General features: G+C 43.8%; 5 non-coding genes and 3 pseudogenes across 5 annotated transcripts; all 8 read right to left on the bottom strand.

The window, feature by feature from the left end:
• Positions 1 to 12,207: 12,207 nt before the first annotated feature.
• LOC141227925 (U2 spliceosomal RNA) lies at positions 12,208 to 12,383 on the bottom strand (annotated as a pseudogene).
• Positions 12,384 to 13,498: 1,115 nt separating this feature from the next.
• LOC141227876 (U2 spliceosomal RNA) lies at positions 13,499 to 13,689 on the bottom strand. The gene has a single exon (XR_012294846.1). It is a non-coding gene; the product is annotated as a U2 spliceosomal RNA (small nuclear RNA).
• Positions 13,690 to 14,804: 1,115 nt separating this feature from the next.
• On the bottom strand, positions 14,805 to 14,984 carry LOC141227892 (U2 spliceosomal RNA; annotated as a pseudogene).
• Positions 14,985 to 15,508: 524 nt separating this feature from the next.
• LOC141227944 (U2 spliceosomal RNA) lies at positions 15,509 to 15,624 on the bottom strand (annotated as a pseudogene).
• Positions 15,625 to 16,739: 1,115 nt separating this feature from the next.
• LOC141227864 (U2 spliceosomal RNA) lies at positions 16,740 to 16,930 on the bottom strand. The gene has a single exon (XR_012294835.1). It is a non-coding gene; the product is annotated as a U2 spliceosomal RNA (small nuclear RNA).
• Positions 16,931 to 18,045: 1,115 nt separating this feature from the next.
• Positions 18,046 to 18,236, bottom strand: LOC141227866 (U2 spliceosomal RNA). The gene has a single exon (XR_012294836.1). It is a non-coding gene; the product is annotated as a U2 spliceosomal RNA (small nuclear RNA).
• Positions 18,237 to 19,351: 1,115 nt separating this feature from the next.
• Positions 19,352 to 19,542, bottom strand: LOC141227863 (U2 spliceosomal RNA). The gene has a single exon (XR_012294834.1). It is a non-coding gene; the product is annotated as a U2 spliceosomal RNA (small nuclear RNA).
• Positions 19,543 to 20,657: 1,115 nt separating this feature from the next.
• Positions 20,658 to 20,847, bottom strand: LOC141227917 (U2 spliceosomal RNA). The gene has a single exon (XR_012294878.1). It is a non-coding gene; the product is annotated as a U2 spliceosomal RNA (small nuclear RNA).
• Between the last annotated feature and the right edge of the window lie 1,973 nt (positions 20,848 to 22,820).

The following is a 22,820-nucleotide window of genomic DNA, read 5'->3' as shown; positions in this document are numbered from 1 at the left end:
GTTACACCGGTGCACGTCACAGGGCCCTGTGACGCGCAGGGGATGGGGGAACATGCTAAATAAGCAGATAGGCGGGGATTTCTGGGCTAACTAAAGATATAGGCAGGGATTTCTTCCCTTCCGGGGGACGTCAAGCATGTGAAAACAGATTTTATAATACTACATTTCTCTGCATTCAGAACTCTACTATGGGCCATACAGGTATGAATAGATTGTATGCCCATATTAGAGGTCTGAAATCTCGCAGGGGGTGACAGTTCCCTTTAAGAAACATTTCTACCATTTTTATCATTCACATAAATCTGTGCACCACTTTAAACAGCTGTGCAGTGTTTTTTTGCATAAATCTGAACTAGACAGGTTCTCACACCTAGCTCTTGCATAGCAGTAATCCAATACTTATCAAATTAATCTCACAGATGGATGCAGTTTGAAAATGTTTTTGCTAAATTTGGTTTCGCCAGGTGGACTCTTCAGTCTGAGTACATCAATCCTACCTCCTGTTCCCCTATTCTCCCAATTATGTTATCAACTGTTTCCCTCTGGTGATGTCACGAGTGTGTCAGAGGTGACAGACTGTCGCCCTGCAGTGGGTTGCAGGAGATCTCTACGTTTGGCATTGCAGACAGCTTCTTAAATAAGAGGCTGTCTTTACAACTGAGCGGCTACCTCTCTCTTGCTAATTATCTCTCTGGCCTGGGTGTATATATACCTGGTGTGTCTGAGAGGGAGTCGCTGGCTATATTCATTTCTACTTGTGAGGCTTAGCAGGAGCAGTTCTTTGTCCTCTCTGGAGTTTGAGGCCGTGGGCATATTTGGAGTCATCTAAAGCTAAGCAATTTCCCCCTGTTTTGTCTTCCCTTGTTGTCTATAGTGTTTACTGGAGGTTCACTAATGCTCATCTCCTTCCATCCCTAGCCATAGCCATACGCCAGGGAAAGTAGGGCAAGGCACGCGTGCGGCGATTGCTGAAGAGGCATTATAGGGACGGTAGTTGAGACAGGGTGACGCTAGACCAGACTATGAGGTCTCCACTTCCCCCTTTCCCTAGTGTCTGGGCTCCCTTTCTCTTTTCCCTCTGTGTTACACCAACACCTGCCATGACAGGTGAACCTGGGTGAGAGCAAAGGTGTCATTCCCCTACTTGAGATCTCGATTAGGGTAATAGAGCCCCATATGCCTTATCAAAATCTGTCTACATGGGAGGCAAGCAGTCCCAACCTTCTCCGCATCTATACCCCTCCTATTATTTCCACTTTTTCACATGCTGGATATTTTCATCACTCAATGTTATGGTAACTTTCATCTATAATTTGCCTACGCTTTTGCGTTCTCTGTTCATTGTTTGTATATTTTTCTTTGTTTATAAAAATCAATAAAACTTATTGGAGAAAGAAGCGCTCCAAGCTAACGATTCCCTAATCCATCCTAAATATCTATGTGATGGAGGCAGATTAAGATACTCACCAATCACCGTCTTCTCCCTTCCTCTCTTCTCTCCCTCTCTGCTCCTATACTCATGTATGCCTGATTCAGTCGAGCATGCATGTGCTTTCCATGGGAGGATAATGGGCCTGTCCCACAAAATTCAGTCAATTCAGATGATTTTCCTTTAATGTGAATGGGCACTAAAGAACTGGACTATTTCTGATATGAATTTCAATTATTTACCTTGTATGATATTTTTTTCCATATTATATGTATGACCTCAGTAGCATACACCCAATTTTGGCAGGCCACATGACCGCTATGGAGCCCATGAACAGGAGGAGCCTAGTGCCGAATAGCCCCATCCCCTGCTTATATCGTATATATACAGCATAAGTTATGATGGTTTATAAGGGGCAAACTCACATGCTCAGCCCACTCCATATCCAGTGGGTGCCGGCTGTTTTACACAGCAGACAGCCAATCGTAATTGCTGCAATTCAAGCTAGCTCTGATTACATCAGTTTAACCCCTTAGCTTCCATAGTGACCAGCAACTATGGTATCTAAGCAGCTAGACAGGGGGTCTCTGTGACCATCACTGGGTTGCTTAATGGCAGCCAGGGGCCAATAAGAGGTCCCATTTCAGATCTTTGCTATGGGGTCTGTGGATTTCTATGTACACCCCTATATGACCTGATAAGAATTATCCTGAGGGTTAAGCAGGTGGACTAACATGTTCTGTGTCCTCCCAGTATTCCTCTCTCTGCATATCATACCATGAGTATCCACCTTAGTACATGCCGTATTCTGAAAATCTTATTTATCTGTTTTCTTTTCTAAAAGTGTTTAATTTACATCAACATGAAACATATGAATGGGAAATATGTATTAACTGATTAGCTGCAGTGGTCACACAATGGCCCCTGCGGGAAAGAGAAGCCCGGAGGTCGGCGGGGACACTGACAGCAGCAGTACTGGGGGTCTGAAAGGTGAGTATAGGATTATTATTCCAAGGCATCTGATATTCATAAGATGTATATATATATATCCTATGCTTTAGACACATATACACACCTTAAGAGTGTTAGATGGTTAGTAATAATATATATTTTTTAACAATGTGTATTATAATATATAATAATATAACATTTTATAATATGTATATAACAGATTGGACAGTCGGCCGTCATGACAGCGCGTTGTTGGTCTCACATGTGATGTCACAGTGACATAGAATGCTGTGAGGTTATACAATCTATGCACTCGGTGACATCAGCGCCATTTTCAGAGTTGAAGTTTTCGCTGAGACTCTACCTTGGTTTTGGAAGTGCGAGCTAGTTTGTTTCATACATCTAGTGCTTTACTTCTACAGCTTCTTATTGATATTTTGGCACCATAACATCCGTGCCAGCAGAGAACTTAGTTCTCATTTTCTATCACTCTACCATCTCAGCCCCGGGAAACTGAACCATGACTTCCAGGGAGCTGCATCAGCTTATTGCTGACAACGAGACTTGGATGAGCCGACCAGAAAATCAGGGTAAGTGAGAGAATTTTCCCACCTTATAGGATCTTTTCTGGGAGGAGATTTCCCTGGGGTAAGCGGTTTCAGTACACTCAGTGCATCCTCCACCTTCCCATTCATAGTCCTTGGGGGATGAGTTAGTCGCAATCTGGTTCCACCCCTGCTCTGTGATGTCTGTAGAGAGGGGATCCACTGAGCAGGTTTATTTAGCCCAAACATTAATTAATTTTTGCTCCTCTCCCTAAACCCCAAAGCAACAGCAGGTTATTTCTCTTTGGTTCAAAAGTGTTTTTTATAAACTTTTGCATATTTATAGTACATTTTATTTCTTTATAGGTCAGGCTATGATTGTCCATCAATTGAGATCTTCTCAAAGGGATCAGAGAAGACTAATTACTACTGGTGGACACAGAACAGACGCCACTGCTGTCACTGCGAGAGGCAGAGAAGCCAGAACTCCTCTCCGGCAAAGAGGACAAGAGAGCAGGGAAAGAAGCCGCTCTCCACTTAGACCAGTCCCTGCAGAGCCCTCCAGAGAAACATCAGAGAGCAGAAGGGATGACAGTGGATCCTCAGACACCGTCACTGAGTTTGAATTCAGACGGCCATTTCCCGTTCTGCCCAGCCGCAGACTCAGGGAGTCTCCAGCTGCAAGTGGATCTCCTGTACAATTACTGCAGGCAAACCGTCTGTTCAACATCATCTTTCAGCAGCAGGGAATGGGAGTGATGACGCCTCCGCCACAGATGCGGCCACCATCACCACCTGCACAATATAATCTGCAGGAAAGGCAGCAGACTTGGCGAGCTCAGCAAATTAGGAACCTCCCAACAAGAACTGTAACATCTCAGGAGGAGTCGTGTGTCATCTGCATGACGGATTATGAGACCGGAGAGGAAGTCACAGTGCTACCATGCAATCATTGTTTCCATCAGGGTTGCATCTCTACCTGGCTCAACTCCAACCTTCGGTGCCCCCTGTGTCGCAAACACTGCTTCCTTCTAAAATTCAGTGGAACATCTTAAATCTTCATGGAAGAAGTTAAGAGTTTGGCAGTGACACTAGAAGAGTCCATCTTGTACGTCAGCCCAGGTAAGAGAGAACATATAGATTACATCTGCATTCATTTCAAATGCTAAAAAAAATAATTCACCTTTACTTCTGTTCTGTCTTTTCTTTAGTTTACCATCAGCTTTGGGAAACATCGTACCAGTACTGAGTTCTCAGATGAGGATCAATGAAATAGCGGTCTTCTTTCTGTGATATTATTGAGACTCTGAAGAAGAAACTGCTCCTGCACATGACGATTTTCGGATGAACCCCCTTCTCTCTTTTCTGTGAGGAGATTTTGAAGATGCTCTGGAAAGTAGATAGAGAGGAAACCAGGCTCTCCAATATAAGCCGAAAGTTAGAAGTTTATTACAACAATCATCAGCAAACGTCTGTGTGCAATGGGCCAACGTTTAGGTCACATGACCTTGTTCATAATATATATATATATATATATATATATATATATATATATATATATGTATACACATTAAAGAATGTTATACCAATTATATTGATTCTGTGGCTTTCACCTTATTTGCATGGTATGCATACTGGGAACTCCATAACATTGTGCACAGAGCAGGTGGATTGATGATAAATGTCTATTCTAAAATAAAAGTTGTACAAACGTCAAAAAGAATGAACATATGTACTGAAAAGTCAAAAGGACTTGCTGTGCATATGATCCGTCTGTTGTCACTTCTTTTAACTGCTTTTGGCTTCAAAAGTTATGAAGTGGCTAAAAGAAGTGATTGGTCTTTTCTTCTAGAAGCTTCCGCTTGGAAGCTGCTACTATTTTATATATAGACTGATTTCGCAGTGAAGCCGCTGCAAAAAAACTAACACAAAGACATCGCAAAAGACACTTCAGGTAAAACACCATCAGAGCTTTATTCAAACGTTTTCCTACAAGAAAAATGCAGATATACTGAGGTCTAAAAGACGCCATGTGCACATACCCTGACAGCGAGTCATTAGTAAGGCCAGGGATACAGGTACTTTGACTGGAGTTACACTAAGTGGTTTGTGCAGAGACACCACAATATCTAGTAGTGAGTCCTCCATTATTCCATACATAGTTACAGTACAGACCAAAAGTTTGGACACACCTTCTCATTTCAAGATTTTTCTGTATTTTCATGACTATGAAAATTGTACATTCACACTGAAGGCATCAAAACTATGAATTAACACATGTGGAATTATATACTTAGCAAAAATGCGTGAAACAACTGAAAATATGTCTTATATTCTAGGTTCTTCAAAGTAGCCACCTTTTGCTTTGATGACTGCTTTGCACACTCTTGGCATTCTCTTGATGAGCTTCAAGAGGTAGTCACCGGAAATGGTCTTCCAACAATCTTGAAGGACTTCCCAGAGATGCTTAGCACTTGTTGGCCCTTTTGCCTTCACTCTGCGGTCCAGCTCACCCCAAACCATCTCGATTGGGTTCAGGTCTGGTGACTGTGGAGGCCAGGTCATCTGGCGTAGCACCCCAACACTCTCCTTCTTGGTCAAATAGCCCTTACAGAGCCTGGAGGTGTGTTTGGGGTCATTGTCCTGTTGAAAAATAAATGATGGTCCAAATAAACGCAAACCGGATGGAATAGGATGCCGCTGCAAGATGTGGTGGTTGCCATGCTGGTTCAGTATGCCTTCAATTTTGAATAAATCCCCAACAGTGTCACCAGCAAAGCACCCCCACACCATCACACCTCCTCCTCCATGCTTCATGGTGGGAACCAGGCATGTAGAGTCCATCCGTTCACCTTTTCTGCGTCGCACAAAGACACGGTGGTTGGAACCAAAGATCTCAAATTTGGATTCATCAGACCAAAGCACAGATTCCACTGGTCGAATGTCCATTCCTTGCATTCTTTAGCCCAAACAAGTCTCTTCTGCTTGTTGCCTGTCCTTAGCAGTGGTTTCCTAGCAGCTATTTTACCATGAAGTCCTACTGCACAAAGTCTCCTTTTAACAGTTGTTGTAGAGATGTGTCTGCTGCTAGAACTCTGTGTGGCATTGACCTGGTCTCTAATCTGAGCTGCTGTTAACCTGCGATTTCTGAGGCTGGTGACTCGGATAAAGTTATTCTCAGAAGCAGAGGTGACTCTTGGTCTTCCTTTCCTGGGGCGGTCCTCATGTGAGCCAGTTTCTTTGTTGCGCTTGATGGTTTTTGCAACTGCACTTGGGGACACTTTCAAAGTTTGCCCAATTTTTCGGACTGACTGACCTTCATTTCTTAAAGTAATGATGGCCACTCGTTTTTCTTTACTTAGCTGCTTTTTTCTTGCCATAATACAAATTTTAACAGTTTATTCAGTAGGACTATCAGCTGTGTATCCACCTGACTTCTGCACAACACAACTGATGGTCCCAACCCCATTTATAAGGCAAGAAATCCCACTTATTAAACCTGACAGGGCACACCTGTGAAGTGAAAACCATTTCCGGTGACTACCTCTTGAAGCTCATCAAGAGAATGCCAAGAGTGTGCAAAGCAGTCATCAAAGCAAAAGGTGGCTACTTTGAAGAACCTAGAATATAAGACATATTTTCAGTTGTTTCACACTTTTTTGTTAAGTATATAATTCCACATGTGTTAATTCATAGTTTTGATGCCATCAGTGTGAATGTACAATTTTCATAGTCATGAACATACAGAAAAATCTTTTTAACTTTTTGTCTGTACTGTACATAGTAACATAGTTTTTAAGGTTGAAGGAAGACTAAGTCCATCTAGTTCAACCCATAACCTAACATGTTGATCCAGAGGAAGGCAAAAAAACACATGTGGCAAACACTAAGCTCCACATTGGGGAAAAAAATTCCTTCCTGACTCCATATGACAATCAGACTAGTTCCCTGGATCAACGCCCTATCAAGGAATCTAGTATATATAACCTGTAATACTATATTTTTCAAGAAAGACGTCCATGCCCTTCTTAAATTTTAGTAGTGAATCACTCATTACAATATCATGCGGCAGAGAGTTCCATAGTCTCACTGCTCTTACAGTAAAAAATCCCTGTCTGTGATTATGATTAAACCTTCTTTCCTCCAGACGTAGAAGATGCCCCCTTGTCCCCTTGTCTCAGGCCTCAGAGTAAAAGGATCAGTAGACAGGTCTTTGTACTGTCCCCTCATATGCTTGTACATAGTAATAAGATCACCCCTAAGCCTTTGTTTTTCCAAAGTAAATAACCCCGAGTGTAATAACCTGTCTTGGTATTGCAGACCCCCCAGTCCTCTAATAACCTTGGTCGCTCTTCTCTACACCCGCTCTATGTCTTTCTTATTCACCAGAGACCAGAACTGTACATAGTATTCTAAGTGTGGTCGCACTAATGACTTGTATAGAGGTAAAATTATGTTCTCCTCATGAGCATCTAGGCCTCTTTTAATACATCCCATTATTTTATTTGCCTTTGCAGCAGATGCCTGACACTGGCCACCAAACGTGAGCTTGTCGTCCACCAATACACCCAGTTCTTTTTCAGTTACAGTTTTGCCCAGTGTTTTACAATTAAGCATATGATTATACATTTTATTTCCTCTGCCCAAGTGCATTACCTTACATTTATCCCCATTGAAGCTCAATTGCCATTTATCAGCCCAAGCTTCTAATTTACATAGATCCTCCTGTAATATAAAATTGTCCTCCTCTGTATTGATTACCCTGCAGAGTTTAGTGTCATCTGCAAATATTGAAATACTACTCTGTATGCCCCCTACAAGGTCATTAATAAATATGTTAAAAAGAATCTGGCCCAATACTTACTCCTGTGGTACCCCACTGTTAACTGAGACCCAGTCTAAGTGTGTTCCATTAATAACTACCCTTTGTTCTGACGCGCCCCCAGGGCCGTGGGGTACTCGGCAGCCGGGCCTCTGGTTGCTGGGGTATATCATGGTAGCTGGCCCGGTCCGTGACCCAGGGCGGTCAGTCAAAGGGGGAGATATAGGGGATTTGTGAAAGTGTTCGTGACGCCACCTGTGGATTGCGGCTAGAGGGAGCCGCCGCTGCGGAGCAGTCCTCTGGAGCTGGTGTTACGGCAGCAGGGATGGTGTGGCTCTCCACAGGTAGAGCTTGCTCCAGGGCAGCGTGGGGTGTAATGGATGGTGGTGCAGGGGAGAGACGGCAGGACAGTCTCGGAGGAAAGACGGACACTCACAAGGGGGTAAGCTTCAGTACCTTTACTGGTGATGTTGCAGGCACGGTCCAGGGTACTCCAGGTGAAGGGCACACTTTTGGACTCTCCCCAGTGAGCGAGTATAGGGCCTCCTGATCCGTTGCTTTATTCTCTAAGCTTCTGACCTGCCTGAAGCTAGGCCTAGCTTGGTTACTGTCTCTCTTTGCACCTGCTGACCTGGTGATAGTGTTAGAACCTTGCTGTTAGGTTTTTTTTCCTTTGCTGGTCACATGACCTTGTTGGCCTATTTAATCCTGCTCCGCCCTTCTGGCTTTGCTGGACTTCATTGTATATCTACTTTCTAGCTAGCCTGTGCTCTGTATCTAGCTCTGTTAGTTTGCTTGGTCTACGGACCTCTATGTTCTATCTATTTTGTTTGTTCGTCTGTCTGCTACTATTTCTGTTAGGAGGTGTCCCATATTCCTCCCAGTCCTTAGTACTTGTAGGGATTCCCTCCCCACATCTATAGGTCTCCGTACAGACTAGATTAGGACTTTAGCAGGTCTGATCGCAGGATCAGGTTCCCTGTTACATCGTAGGGATTCAGCTGAGTCCTATAGTAGGGACAGATCTCCTCTCTTTCCTTAGCTTTGGTAGCAGAACATAACAGTAAGTCCAGCCTGCAAATTCTCTAAGGAAAGATTTTTTTTTTTTGTTCCATCATGGTGTCGGTTCAGGATTTGGCTAAACACCTGCAGGGACTCTCTCTGGAAGTGGCCGAACTCCGTCAGCACGTGAGTAACTGTCCTGGAGCATATTTCTTGGAGCCTAAGGTATGTTTGCCGGATTTATTTTTTGGTGAACATCGAGAATTTTTTTCATTTAAAAATGCTTGCTTATTGTATTTTCGTTTGAGACCCAAGTCCTCTGGGGATGAATCCCAGCGCGTAGGGTTCATAATGTCACTTTTGCGCAAAGAGCCTCAGGAGTGGGCCTTTTCTTTGCAACCTAGTGATACATGCTTCAGATCAGTGGATAGTTTTTTTTCTGCTTTAGGATTATTATATGATGATCCTGACCGTGTGGCATCAGCTGAGACTGAGTTGAGACGTTTAAAACAAGGATCAGGTAATGTGGAAAAATATTGTACTCATTTTCGTCGTTGGTCCACTCAAACAGGGTGGAACGATTCTGCTCTGAAAAGTCTATTTCTTGCTGGGCTCAGTGAAAGGGTTAAAGACCTGCTAATTGCTTATCCTACACCTGAGGATTTGCAACAGGCTATGCAATTAGCTATACGGGTGGATAGAAGACTGCGTGCTAGGGTTAATGAGAGCAAATCCTCTGCTATGTCAGTTTCTGGTTATGATAATGTGTGTACTAACAGTGGTGAACCGATGGAGATTGGATCGGTGGCACCTCGCTCTCAAGAAAAAGACCGTCGTTTTTCGGAAGGCTTGTGTTTCTATTGCGGAAAATCTGGTCATTTGATTAAAGGCTGTGAGCTTCGTATGAAGAAAGAAAAAAAAATGGTCAGTCACGCCCGTATTGCCTGTTTAAATTCCAAGGGTATATTTTTAGCTGCTTCCACGATTGCTCAGGAAAAATTAATGGAATTTCGGGTGTTTGTTGATTGCGGGTCTACACTGAATGTAATTGATGGGGGATTCGTGGAAAAACTCAATTTAAAACCTGAACCTTTATCATCCCCCATTGCTGTGGTTTCTGTGGATGGCTCCCCTTTGAAGAATATTACTCTCAAGGTCTGTGAATTTCCTCTCACTATTAATGGTGTTCACCATGAGAAATTGGATTTGGTAGTGTTGAATAACTTGCCTTCTCCAGTAATATTGGGTTTGCCCTGGTTAAAATTTCACAATCCTGTACTGGATTGGTCTACCAGTGAAATTAAATCCTGGAGCCATAAATGTTATGACAAGTGTTGTAACGGGCGTATTGCAGCTTTGGATAGGGGAGAATTGCCTGTTCCTATTCAGGATTTTTGGAGAGTTTTTTCTGAGAAAGAATCGCAGGTTTTGCCTCCCCATAGAGACTATGATTGTTCTATTGAATTTGTCCCTGGAGCGATTCTTCCTAAAAGTCGTTTATTTAACCTTACTATTCCTGAGAGGAAGGCTTTGGAGGAATACATACAGACAAGTTTGGCCGCCGGTCACATTAGGCCCTCTAAGTCTCCTGTGGCGGTTGGATTTTTTTTTGTAAAAAAAAAGGACGGCGGTTTACGTCCTTGTCTGGATTTTCGTGAGATTAACAAAATTACGGTACGCAATCCTTACCCACTGCCATTGATTCCTGATCTGTTTAACCAGTTATTGGGGGCCAAGTGGTTCTCTAAAATTGACCTTAAGGGGGCATACAATCTGTTGCGCATGAAGGAGGGTGATGAATGGAAGACTGCTTTTAACACTCCTGTGGGTCATTTTGAGAATCTGGTTATGCCTTTTGGTCTTACTAATGCTCCTGCATTTTTTCAGAATCTGATTAATGACATCCTTAGACCTTTGATCGGTAAAAATGTGGTTGTGTATTTGGATGACATTTTGATTTATTCGCCAGATCTGGAGTCTCATTGGCGGAGCGTGCGTGAGGTATTACAGTTATTAATGGACAATTCGCTTTTTGCTAAGCTGGAGAAATGTGAGTTCGCTGTACAGAGAATTAGTTTTTTGGGCTACATTATCTCCAGCAAAGGTTTTGAGATGGATCCGGTTAAGGTTCAGGCTGTGCAGGAATGGCCTAGGCCTATTGGTTTGAAATCGATACAGAGGTTTTTGGGTTTCGCCAATTACTATAGAAAATTCATAAAAAATTTTTCTAGTATTGTCAAACCTCTGACTGATCTCACCAGGAAAGGTGCTGATGCGGTTCAGTGGTCTTCTGAGGCCATTGAAGCTTTTGTGTATCTCAAGGAGAGGTTCACCTCTGCTCCCATCCTTATGCAGCCTGATGTTACTAGGCCGTTTTTGGTTGAGGTTGATGCTTCCTCTGTGGGGGTTGGCGCAGTATTGTCTCAGGATAACGGGGATGGATTACATCCCTGTGCCTTTTTTTCAAAAAAAATTTTCGGAGACTGAATTGAATTACGATATTGGTAATCGGGAATTATTGGCTATTAAACTCGCATTTGAACACTGGCGCCACTTCTTGGAAGGTGCGGAATTTCCCGTTCAGGTTCTTACGGATCATAAAAATCTGATATATCTTGATGCTGCCAAGCGCCTGAATGCCCGTCAGGCTAGGTGGGCACTGTTTTTCTCGCGGTTTAATTTCTCCGTTACTTACATCCCTGGTACTAAGAATGTTAAGGCGGATGCCTTGTCTCGCAGTTTTTCTCCCATAGTCGGTGCTGAGAAAGAGGAAAACATTTTACAAGAAGGTGTTGTGATAGCTGCTTTAGACTCCGTTTTGGAAGATGAGATTCTTAAAGCTCAGGAGAATGCCCCATCTAACACTCCTCATGGGAGGTTGTTTGTGCCTGGGACCTTTAGGAGAGATTTGTTTTTTGAGTGTCACGAATCTCGGTTGGCAGGTCATCCCGGAATCTCTGAGACCAAGAGACTGGTGGGTCGCAGTTTTTGGTGGCCTGGATGGCAGAAGGAAGTCATTAAGTGGGTGCGCCAATGTACTATATGTGCTAGATCTAAGTCCTCACATACTCCTGCTGCGGGGTTACTTTGTCCTTTGGAGGTCCCCAGTGCTCCTTGGACACATTTGGCTATGGACTTTATAACTGACCTTCCCCCCTCTGAGGGTTTTACTGTCATCTGGGTGGTCGTGGACCGTTTTAGCAAGATGTGTCACTTGGTTCCCTTCATCAAACTGCCCTGCGCTAAAACTCTCGCTAAGGCCTTTGTCAAGGAAATTGTCAGACTTCATGGCGTTCCTACTGACATTGTTTCTGATAGGGGTCCTCAGTTCGTGGCTCGTTTTTGGCGTGCCTTTTGTGACAGGTTGGGAATTCATTTGTCGTTTTCGTCCGGATATCATCCTGAATCTAATGGCCAGACAGAAAGGAAAAACCAGGATGTTGAGCAGATCTTGCGTTGTTTTGTGGCAGACAATCAAGAGGGGTGGTCTGAGTTTCTGCCACTTGCCGAATTTGCTCTGAACAATCATACATCAATCATTTAATATATGGTCCCCAGATAGGGGACGTATCAGATATTAAACTGATAAGAACAGATACTACACTTGATCTTAGCCAAAAGGCCGAGAAGCGATAACCAGAATTGGTTTCAAACTACGGAGCCACCCAAGGATCCTGAAAAGTCCATTTGTGGAGATGAGCTCCTGGACTCCCGTTAAGAAGACATGTTGTCAACCTCTAGATCCCTTACATGCCTGCACTTTTCGGCTTGCTGCTGCTGCAATCCACGCGTTTTAGATCTGCATAACTCCACCTCTTTAAACACAGCACCTTCACCCCCTGCTGTTCCCACCCGCCTCAACACCGTTGGAAGGGAGGAGAACCAATTAAGGCGGGGGGTGGGGTGGAACGAGCAGCTGTCTACCCTTAGCAGGAGGGCTCCTGATTACATACCTCTCCTGCTGCTGCTGCTGCTGGCTGTCCAGCAGCAGACTGAAGGTGGCTGCTGCTGTGCACAGGTATATAAAGGCTCAGAGCCTATTATGACACGCGCAGCCAGCGTTCCATTGCCACATTCCATCTACTGCAGGCAGGATACCTGGCTGGCTGAATGTCGCTGAGAAGCTCACAGAGACCGCCATAAGCAACAGTTTAACAGAATGCCACAGACTAATCAACCAAACTTTTTGGGTTGGGTTCTCTTTTATAGTCTGCAGGCATTAAATGAAAGAAGTCAGTGTTCCAGCAGAAGGAGACAACGTTTCAGAAAAGGCATTGTAGCAAACCAAAAAAGAAATTTTAAGCGCAGCAGAGTAACCAGCGCACATACCTGTTAGCTCAGGTGAGTTTAAAAGGCTGCTGTTGATAACAAGGGCATTTGCTAAATAGATGGTGTGTGTGCAACAATATACTGAAAGGTCAATTATATTGTGCAGCTTATCTCACCACCTGTAGTTATTTAGGTGAAAGCTCCAAAATGCTTGCCTAATATGTCTGTTTATCCAAAAGGAAGTAAAAAGGGAGAGCTAGAAAGATAGCATTGCATCACATTACATGGCAATGCAATGCACAGTTGCTGAAGTTGAACCAAAATGAGCTTGTAATCTGGCTTCTGCAACTTTGAACATGAAAAATCCAATGAGGAGAAGAAAAGCAAAGCCAAAAAGTCCATCCCAAAATCCGACAAACAAGCAAAATGAACAAAAAACATTGAATTCAATTCTTTCTGATTTTAGAAACTGCATTAAAGAAGGGGTGCACCGGTCCTGGAGATACTGCAATACCAGGTCAATGCGTGGAGTGGACAGAGCAAGCTCTTTTTCCATCTCCCTGTTCTAAAAATCCATTTAATATATGGTCCCCAGATAGGGGACGTATCAGATATTAAACTGATAAGAACAGATACTACACTTGATCTTAGCCAAAAGGCTGAGAAGCGATAACCAGAATTGGTTTCAAACTACGGAGCCACCCAAGGATCCTGAAAAGTCCATTTGTGGAGATGAGCTCCTGGACTCCCGTTAAGAAGACATGTTGTCAACCTCTAGATCCCTTACATGCCTGCACTTTTCGGCTTGCTGCTGCTGCAATCCACGCGTTTTAGATCTGCATAACTCCACCTCTTTAAACACAGCACCTTCACCCCCTGCTGTTCCCACCCGCCTCAACACCGTTGGAAGGGAGGAGAACCAATTAAGGCGGGGGGTGGGGTGGAACGAGCAGCTGTCTACCCTTAGCAGGAGGGCTCCTGATTACATACCTCTCCTGCTGCTGCTGCTGCTGGCTGTCCAGCAGCAGACTGAAGGTGGCTGCTGCTGTGCACAGGTATATAAAGGCTCAGAGCCTATTATGACACACGCAGCCAGCGTTCCATTGCCACATTCCATCTACTGCAGGCAGGATACCTGGCTGGCTGAATGTCGCTGAGAAGCTCACAGAGACCGCCATAAGCAACAGTTTAACAGAATGCCACAGACTAATCAACCAAACTTTTTGGGTTGGCTTCTCTTTTATAGTCTGCAGGCATTAAATGAAAGAAGTCAGTGTTCCAGCAGAAGGAGACAACGTTTCAGAAAAGGCATTGTAGCAAACCAAAAAAGAAATTTTAAGCGCAGCAGAGTAACCAGCGCACATACCTGTTAGCTCAGGTGAGTTTAAAAGGCTGCTGTTGATAACAAGGGCATTTGCTAAATAGATGGTGTGTGTGCAACAATATACTGAAAGGTCAATTATATTGTGCAGCTTATCTCACCACCTGTAGTTATTTAGGTGAAAGCTCCAAAATGCTTGCCTAATATGTCTGTTTATCCAAAAGGAAGTAAAAAGGGAGAGCTAGAAAGATAGCATTGCATCACATTACATGGCAATGCAATGCACAGTTGCTGAAGTTGAACCAAAATGAGCTTGTAATCTGGCTTCTGCAACTTTGAACATGAAAAATCCAATGAGGAGAAGAAAAGCAAAGCCAAAGAGTCCATCCCAAAATCCGACAAACAAGCAAAATGAACAAAAAACATTGAATTCAATTCTTTCTGATTTTAGAAACTGCATTAAAGAAGGGGTGCACCGGTCCTGGAGATACTGCAATACCAGGTCAATGCGTGGAGTGGACAGAGCAAGCTCTTTTTCCATCTCCCTGTTCTAAAAATCCATTTAATATATGGTCCCCAGATAGGGGACGTATCAGATATTAAACTGATAAGAACAGATTTTGATTGAAGCTGCATCCAAGGCACTGAAAAATGTGACCGAAGTCACACCAAAACAGCGCACGAGGCGAGGATTCATGTGGACCCTTCCCGGAGGAGAGGGTCCCCAATAAACCATCCCCATCCCTCCGAGCCAGAAGGCCACAGCGAGGGTCAGGGATCTCCGATGCTCTCCCTAGCCGAAGCCGGAGAAGAGCCGTTTTCGTGCTCCCAGCTTCCATCTAGGCTGCCACCCTTGTGGAGCTGGAGCCTGTGTTGGTTTCTCAGCCCAAAGCTGACCGGACCTCCGACCGGGTTTATAAAAATTCCCCTTCCTAGCCCGGAGGCCAGGAATAGGGGGGGTTGCTCAGAAAGTATGATTGGCAAAGGTGCGGCGTGCTACGAAGCCAAGTCTTTCTGGGGTTCCCAGTCCCAGTAAGCTTGGACTCCCACCAGGGCGCCTACTCCTGGGGCACATTGCTCCAAAGCCCTCACACTTACCCAGCCTAGTGACTTCGATCCTGGAGGGCCATGTTTTCCATCAGATAACTCTATGAGCCACCTGGCGTACTAACAAGTGCACCAAACCAGTGTGTAATATGCATCAATTTACTAGGGCAGCCCAAGGACAAAACTGCCTTTTCAAAAGATACTACACTTGATCTTAGCCAAAAGGCCGAGAAGCGATAACCAGAATTGGTTTCAAACTACGGAGCCACCCAAGGATCCTGAAAAGTCCATTTGTGGAGATGAGCTCCTGGACTCCCGTTAAGAAGACATGTTGTCAACCTCTAGATCCCTTACATGCCTGCACTTTTCGGCTTGCTGCTGCTGCAATCCACGCGTTTTAGATCTGCATAACTCCACCTCTTTAAACACAGCACCTTCACCCCCTGCTGTTCCCACCCGCCTCAACACCGTTGGAAGGGAGGAGAACCAATTAAGGCGGGGGGTGGGGTGGAACGAGCAGCTGTCTACCCTTAGCAGGAGGGCTCCTGATTACATACCTCTCCTGCTGCTGCTGCTGCTGGCTGTCCAGCAGCAGACTGAAGGTGGCTGCTGCTGTGCACAGGTATATAAAGGCTCAGAGCCTATTATGACACGCGCAGCCAGCGTTCCATTGCCACATTCCATCTACTGCAGGCAGGATACCTGGCTGGCTGAATGTCGCTGAGAAGCTCACAGAGACCGCCATAAGCAACAGTTTAACAGAATGCCACAGACTAATCAACCAAACTTTTTGGGTTGGGTTCTCTTTTATAGTCTGCAGGCATTAAATGAAAGAAGTCAGTGTTCCAGCAGAAGGAGACAACGTTTCAGAAAAGGCATTGTAGCAAACCAAAAAAGAAATTTTAAGCGCAGCAGAGTAACCAGCGCACATACCTGTTAGCTCAGGTGAGTTTAAAAGGCTGCTGTTGATAACAAGGGCATTTGCTAAATAGATGGTGTGTGTGCAACAATATACTGAAAGGTCAATTATATTGTGCAGCTTATCTCACCACCTGTAGTTATTTAGGTGAAAGCTCCAAAATGCTTGCCTAATATGTCTGTTTATCCAAAAGGAAGTAAAAAGGGAGAGCTAGAAAGATAGCATTGCATCACATTACATGGCAATGCAATGCACAGTTGCTGAAGTTGAACCAAAATGAGCTTGTAATCTGGCTTCTGCAACTTTGAACATGAAAAATCCAATGAGGAGAAGAAAAGCAAAGCCAAAGAGTCCATCCCAAAATCCGACAAACAAGCAAAATGAACAAAAAACATTGAATTCAATTCTTTCTGATTTTAGAAACTGCATTAAAGAAGGGGTGCACCGGTCCTGGAGATACTGCAATACCAGGTCAATGCGTGGAGTGGACAGAGCAAGCTCTTTTTCCATCTCCCTGTTCTAAAAATCCATTTAATATATGGTCCCCAGATAGGGGACGTATCAGATATTAAACTGATAAGAACAGATACTACACTTGATCTTAGCCAAAAGGCCGAGAAGCGATAACCAGAATTGGTTTCAAACTACGGAGCCACCCAAGGATCCTGAAAAGTCCATTTGTGGAGATGAGCTCCTGGACTCCCGTTAAGAAGACATGTTGTCAACCTCTAGATCCCTTACATGCCTGCACTTTTCGGCTTGCTGCTGCTGCAATCCACGCGTTTTAGATCTGCATAACTCCACCTCTTTAAACACAGCACCTTCACCCCCTGCTGTTCCCACCCGCCTCAACACCGTTGGAAGGGAGGAGAACCAATTAAGGCGGGGGGTGGGGTGGAACGAGCAGCTGTCTACCCTTAGCAGGAGGGCTCCTGATTACATACCTCTCCTGCTGCTGCTGCTGCTGGCTGTCCAGCAGCAGACTGAAGGTGGCTGCTGCTGTGCACAGGTATATAAAGGCTCAGAGCCTATTATGACACGCGCAGCCAGCGTTCCATTGCCACATTCCATCTACTGCAGGCAGGATACCTGGCTGGCTGAATGTCGCTGAGAAGCTCACAGAGACCGCCATAAGCAACAGTTTAACAGAATGCCACAGACTAATCAACCAAACTTTTTGGGTTGGGTTCTCTTTTATAGTCTGCAGGCATTAAATGAAAGAAGTCAGTGTTCCAGCAGAAGGAGACAACGTTTCAGAAAAGGCATTGTAGCAAACCAAAAAAGAAATTTTAAGCGCAGCAGAGTAACCAGCGCACATACCTGTTAGCTCAGGTGAGTTTAAAAGGCTGCTGTTGATAACAAGGGCATTTGCTAAATAGATGGTGTGTGTGCAACAATATACTGAAAGGTCAATTATATTGTGCAGCTTATCTCACCACCTGTAGTTATTTAGGTGAAAGCTCCAAAATGCTTGCCTAATATGTCTGTTTATCCAAAAGGAAGTAAAAAGGGAGAGCTAGAAAGATAGCATTGCATCACATTACATGGCAATGCAATGCACAGTTGCTGAAGTTGAACCAAAATGAGCTTGTAATCTGGCTTCTGCAACTTTGAACATGAAAAATCCAATGAGGAGAAGAAAAGCAAAGCCAAAGAGTCCATCCCAAAATCCGACAAACAAGCAAAATGAACAAAAAACATTGAATTCAATTCTTTCTGATTTTAGAAACTGCATTAAAGAAGGGGTGCACCGGTCCTGGAGATACTGCAATACCAGGTCAATGCGTGGAGTGGACAGAGCAAGCTCTTTTTCCATCTCCCTGTTCTAAAAATCCATTTAATATTTGGTCCCCAGATAGGGGACGTATCAGATATTAAACTGATAAGAACAGATACTACACTTGATCTTAGCCAAAAGGCCGAGAAGCGATAACCAGAATTGGTTTCAAACTACGGAGCCACCCAAGGATCCTGAAAAGTCCATTTGTGGAGATGAGCTCCTGGACTCCCGTTAAGAAGACATGTTGTCAACCTCTAGATCCCTTACATGCCTGCACTTTTCGGCTTGCTGCTGCTGCAATCCACGCGTTTTAGATCTGCATAACTCCACCTCTTTAAACACAGCACCTTCACCCCCTGCTGTTCCCACCCGCCTCAACACCGTTGGAAGGGAGGAGAACCAATTAAGGCGGGGGGTGGGGTGGAACGAGCAGCTGTCTACCCTTAGCAGGAGGGCTCCTGATTACATACCTCTCCTGCTGCTGCTGCTGCTGGCTGTCCAGCAGCAGACTGAAGGTGGCTGCTGCTGTGCACAGGTATATAAAGGCTCAGAGCCTATTATGACACGCGCAGCCAGCGTTCCATTGCCACATTCCATCTACTGCAGGCAGGATACCTGGCTGGCTGAATGTCGCTGAGAAGCTCACAGAGACTGCCATAAGCAACAGTTTAACAGAATGCCACAGACTAATCAACCAAACTTTTTGGGTTGGGTTCTCTTTTATAGTCTGCAGGCATTAAATGAAAGAAGTCAGTGTTCCAGCAGAAGGAGACAACGTTTCAGAAAAGGCATTGTAGCAAACCAAAAAAGAAATTTTAAGCGCAGCAGAGTAACCAGCGCACATACCTGTTAGCTCAGGTGAGTTTAAAAGGCTGCTGTTGATAACAAGGGCATTTGCTAAATAGATGGTGTGTGTGCAACAATATACTGAAAGGTCAATTATATTGTGCAGCTTATCTCACCACCTGTAGTTATTTAGGTGAAAGCTCCAAAATGCTTGCCTAATATGTCTGTTTATCCAAAAGGAAGTAAAAAGGGAGAGCTAGAAAGATAGCATTGCATCACATTACATGGCAATGCAATGCACAGTTGCTGAAGTTGAACCAAAATGAGCTTGTAATCTGGCTTCTGAAACTTTGAACATGAAAAATCCAATGAGGAGAAGAAAAGCAAAGCCAAAGAGTCCATCCCAAAATCCGACAAACAAGCAAAATGAACAAAAAACATTGAATTCAATTCTTTCTGATTTTAGAAACTGCATTAAAGAAGGGGTGCACCGGTCCTGGAGATACTGCAATACCAGGTCAATGCGTGGAGTGGACAGAGCAAGCTCTTTTTCCATCTCCCTGTTCTAAAAATCCATTTAATATATGGTCCCCAGATAGGGGACGTATCAGATATTAAACTGATAAGAACAGATACTACACTTGATCTTAGCCAAAAGGCCGAGAAGCGATAACCAGAATTGGTTTCAAACTACGGAGCCACCCAAGGATCCTGAAAAGTCCATTTGTGGAGATGAGCTCCTGGACTCCCTTTAAGAAGACATGTTGTCAACCTCTAGATCCCTTACATGCCTGCACTTTTCGGCTTGCTGCTGCTGCAATCCACGCGTTTTAGATCTGCATAACTCCACCTCTTTAAACACAGCACCTTCACCCCCTGCTGTTCCCACCCGCCTCAACACCGTTGGAAGGGAGGAGAACCAATTAAGGCGGGGGGTGGGGTGGAACGAGCAGCTGTCTACCCTTAGCAGGAGGGCTCCTGATTACATACCTCTCCTGCTGCTGCTGCTGCTGGCTGTCCAGCAGCAGACTGAAGGTGGCTGCTGCTGTGCACAGGTATATAAAGGCTCAGAGCCTATTATGACACGCGCAGCCAGCGTTCCATTGCCACATTCCATCTACTGCAGGCAGGATACCTGGCTGGCTGAATGTCGCTGAGAAGCTCACAGAGACCGCCATAAGCAACAGTTTAACAGAATGCCACAGACTAATCAACCAAACTTTTTGGGTTGGGTTCTCTTTTATAGTCTGCAGGCATTAAATGAAAGAAGTCAGTGTTCCAGCAGAAGGAGACAACGTTTCAGAAAAGGCATTGTAGCAAACCAAAAAAGAAATTTTAAGCGCAGCAGAGTAACCAGCGCACATACCTGTTAGCTCAGGTGAGTTTAAAAGGCTGCTGTTGATAACAAGGGCATTTGCTAAATAGATGGTGTGTGTGCAACAATATACTGAAAGGTCAATTATATTGTGCAGCTTATCTCACCACCTGTAGTTATTTAGGTGAAAGCTCCAAAATGCTTGCCTAATATGTCTGTTTATCCAAAAGGAAGTAAAAAGGGAGAGCTAGAAAGATAGCATTGCATCACATTACATGGCAATGCAATGCACAGTTGCTGAAGTTGAACCAAAATGAGCTTGTAATCTGGCTTCTGCAACTTTGAACATGAAAAATCCATTGAGGAGAAGAAAAGCAAAGCCAAAGAGTCCATCCCAAAATCCGACAAACAAGCAAAATGAACAAAAAACATTGAATTCAATTCTTTCTGATTTTAGAAACTGCATTAAAGAAGGGGTGCACCGGTCCTGGAGATACTGCAATACCAGGTCAATGCGTGGAGTGGACAGAGCAAGCTCTTTTTCCATCTCCCTGTTCTAAAAATCCATTTAATATATGGTCCCCAGATAGGGGACGTATCAGATATTAAACTGATAAGAACAGATCAGGTTTCAACATATTTTATTAAGTGCGTAAAAGATGGTTTACAATCAAAAACAACAACACAAACAGTACATTATTAAAACACAGAATTCCACCCATAAAAACCCCATATACGATTGGCATCCCTTCTCCCAATACATTTGACATCCCTCAAGTAATAAATATACAACTGGCTAAAAGCAATTTTAAGACAATCCTTCACAGAAATAGCATCACGTTTAAAAAGTAAAATATTGCGTGCCTTCCAAAGGGCGTCTTTAAAACAGTTAATCATACACCAACATATACAATACTGTTGAGGGGTCGGACATTTAAAAAGGCCATATAAAACATATTCATGGTTAAAATCTCTTAAACCGCAAGTCCATTTTAAAAGAATCCCAACTTTGTGCCAAAGTTCCTGTGCAAATGGGCAATTCCACATAAGGTGCAAGGTGGTTTCGTCATTAACACATGAGTCTCTGGGGCATTTTGCTCTGGCCACCAGGCCTCTCCTGTGTTGAAACTCTCTGGTGGGGAGGCACTGGTGGACCACCATCCATGCGATATCCTTATGTCCATTTGCTAAGAATTTCCCGAAGACATTCTTCCAAACTTGCTTCGATCTCTCTTCTGAGAAATTTACTATGGGGGTCACATCTTCATTCCTCCTCAGAAAAGATAAAAGCTTCTTGCGGTCTTTAAAAATGTCCATATTAAAATCACCAAGGCTATAAAATCGAACAGTCTTTTCTAAGATTGCTTGGTGTTTGGGGGGGCATAGTAAAACAGGGGAATTCAACGACAACTTAAACCATCTTTTAAAAATCATCCCACAAGTATATTTTAAAAAATAACTTAGCGCACTATTACCATTAAAATGTTTGAAACAAAAGCAGAAATAATTTAAATACAAATAAATATGTAAATCGGGGACATCCCTTCCGCCGTTCATTTTATTCTTCCTCATTATTTCTCGCCTTAATTTTTCCATTTTGGAGTTCCATAAAAACATAAAGATCATCCTAGTCATTTTTTTAATTAAAACATCAGAGGGGGGGTACACCATCGCTATATACAGTATGAGGGGTAACAACACTGATTTTATAATTAAAATTTTCCCCTCCATTGTTAGGGACCTCAAACCCCAAAATGATATTTTCTTTGACATTTTTTCTATGACATTCTCCCAGCTTTGAGTTCCCACATTCTCCTCGTTAAAAACAACTCCAAGAATTTTTACATTGTCTCGTTTTATAGTGAGCTGCGGGAGTTGGGCGGTGTCCCAGGATCCCAAAGTCAGACATTCAGATTTATTTAAATTAAGTTTAAAACCGGATGCCTGGGAAAAAAAATCAATGCGCAACACCGCCCTCCGGAGGGAAGCAGGGTCCACGCACACAACCGTCACGTCATCCATGTAGCCAAAGACTCTCACATCACTGCCACCTCCGCCAGGAACAGGAACCCCTCTAATCACTTTGTCTTTTCTTATTGCGCTCAGCAGGGGCTCCATGGCGCAGATGAACAGGATGGGCGACAAGGGGCATCCCTGCTTCACTCCGGACTCAAGGGGAACTCCATCTGTTAAAAAGCCATTAAGAGAAATTTGACTAAAACAATTTTTATATAAAATCTTAATACAATTTAAAAGCATATTAGGGATACCCATTCTTTTTAAAACTCTAAAAAGAAATCTATGAGAGACTCTATCGAAAGCTTTTTCAAAATCTAGGGCTAAAAGGGCTACATTTTGACCCCGGTCTCTGGAATACCAAATTACATCCCTTAATACGTTTAAAACCTCTGAAATACTTCTGCCTGGTACACTACAAACCTGCTCAGGCTGGATTAGTTTGGCAATGACATTCCTGAGCCGGTTTGCAACCACCTTAGCAAGTACCTTGTAATCAACGTTTAGGAGAGTTATGGGTCTCCAATTCGCTAGAGCACTGCGATCACCTTTTTTATATATCAAAGACACCACTCCTCTCCTCCACGAAAATGGCAACTGTTCAGAAATAAAAACTTC

The sequence above is a fragment of the Phyllobates terribilis genome, unplaced genomic scaffold (genome assembly GCF_046119375.1).
Source record: "Phyllobates terribilis strain yellow unplaced genomic scaffold, ASM4611937v1 Scaffold_434__1_contigs__length_1565206, whole genome shotgun sequence".
Taxonomy (NCBI): Eukaryota; Metazoa; Chordata; class Amphibia; order Anura; family Dendrobatidae; genus Phyllobates; species Phyllobates terribilis.
This window is presented reverse-complemented; position numbering and strand designations above follow the sequence as displayed.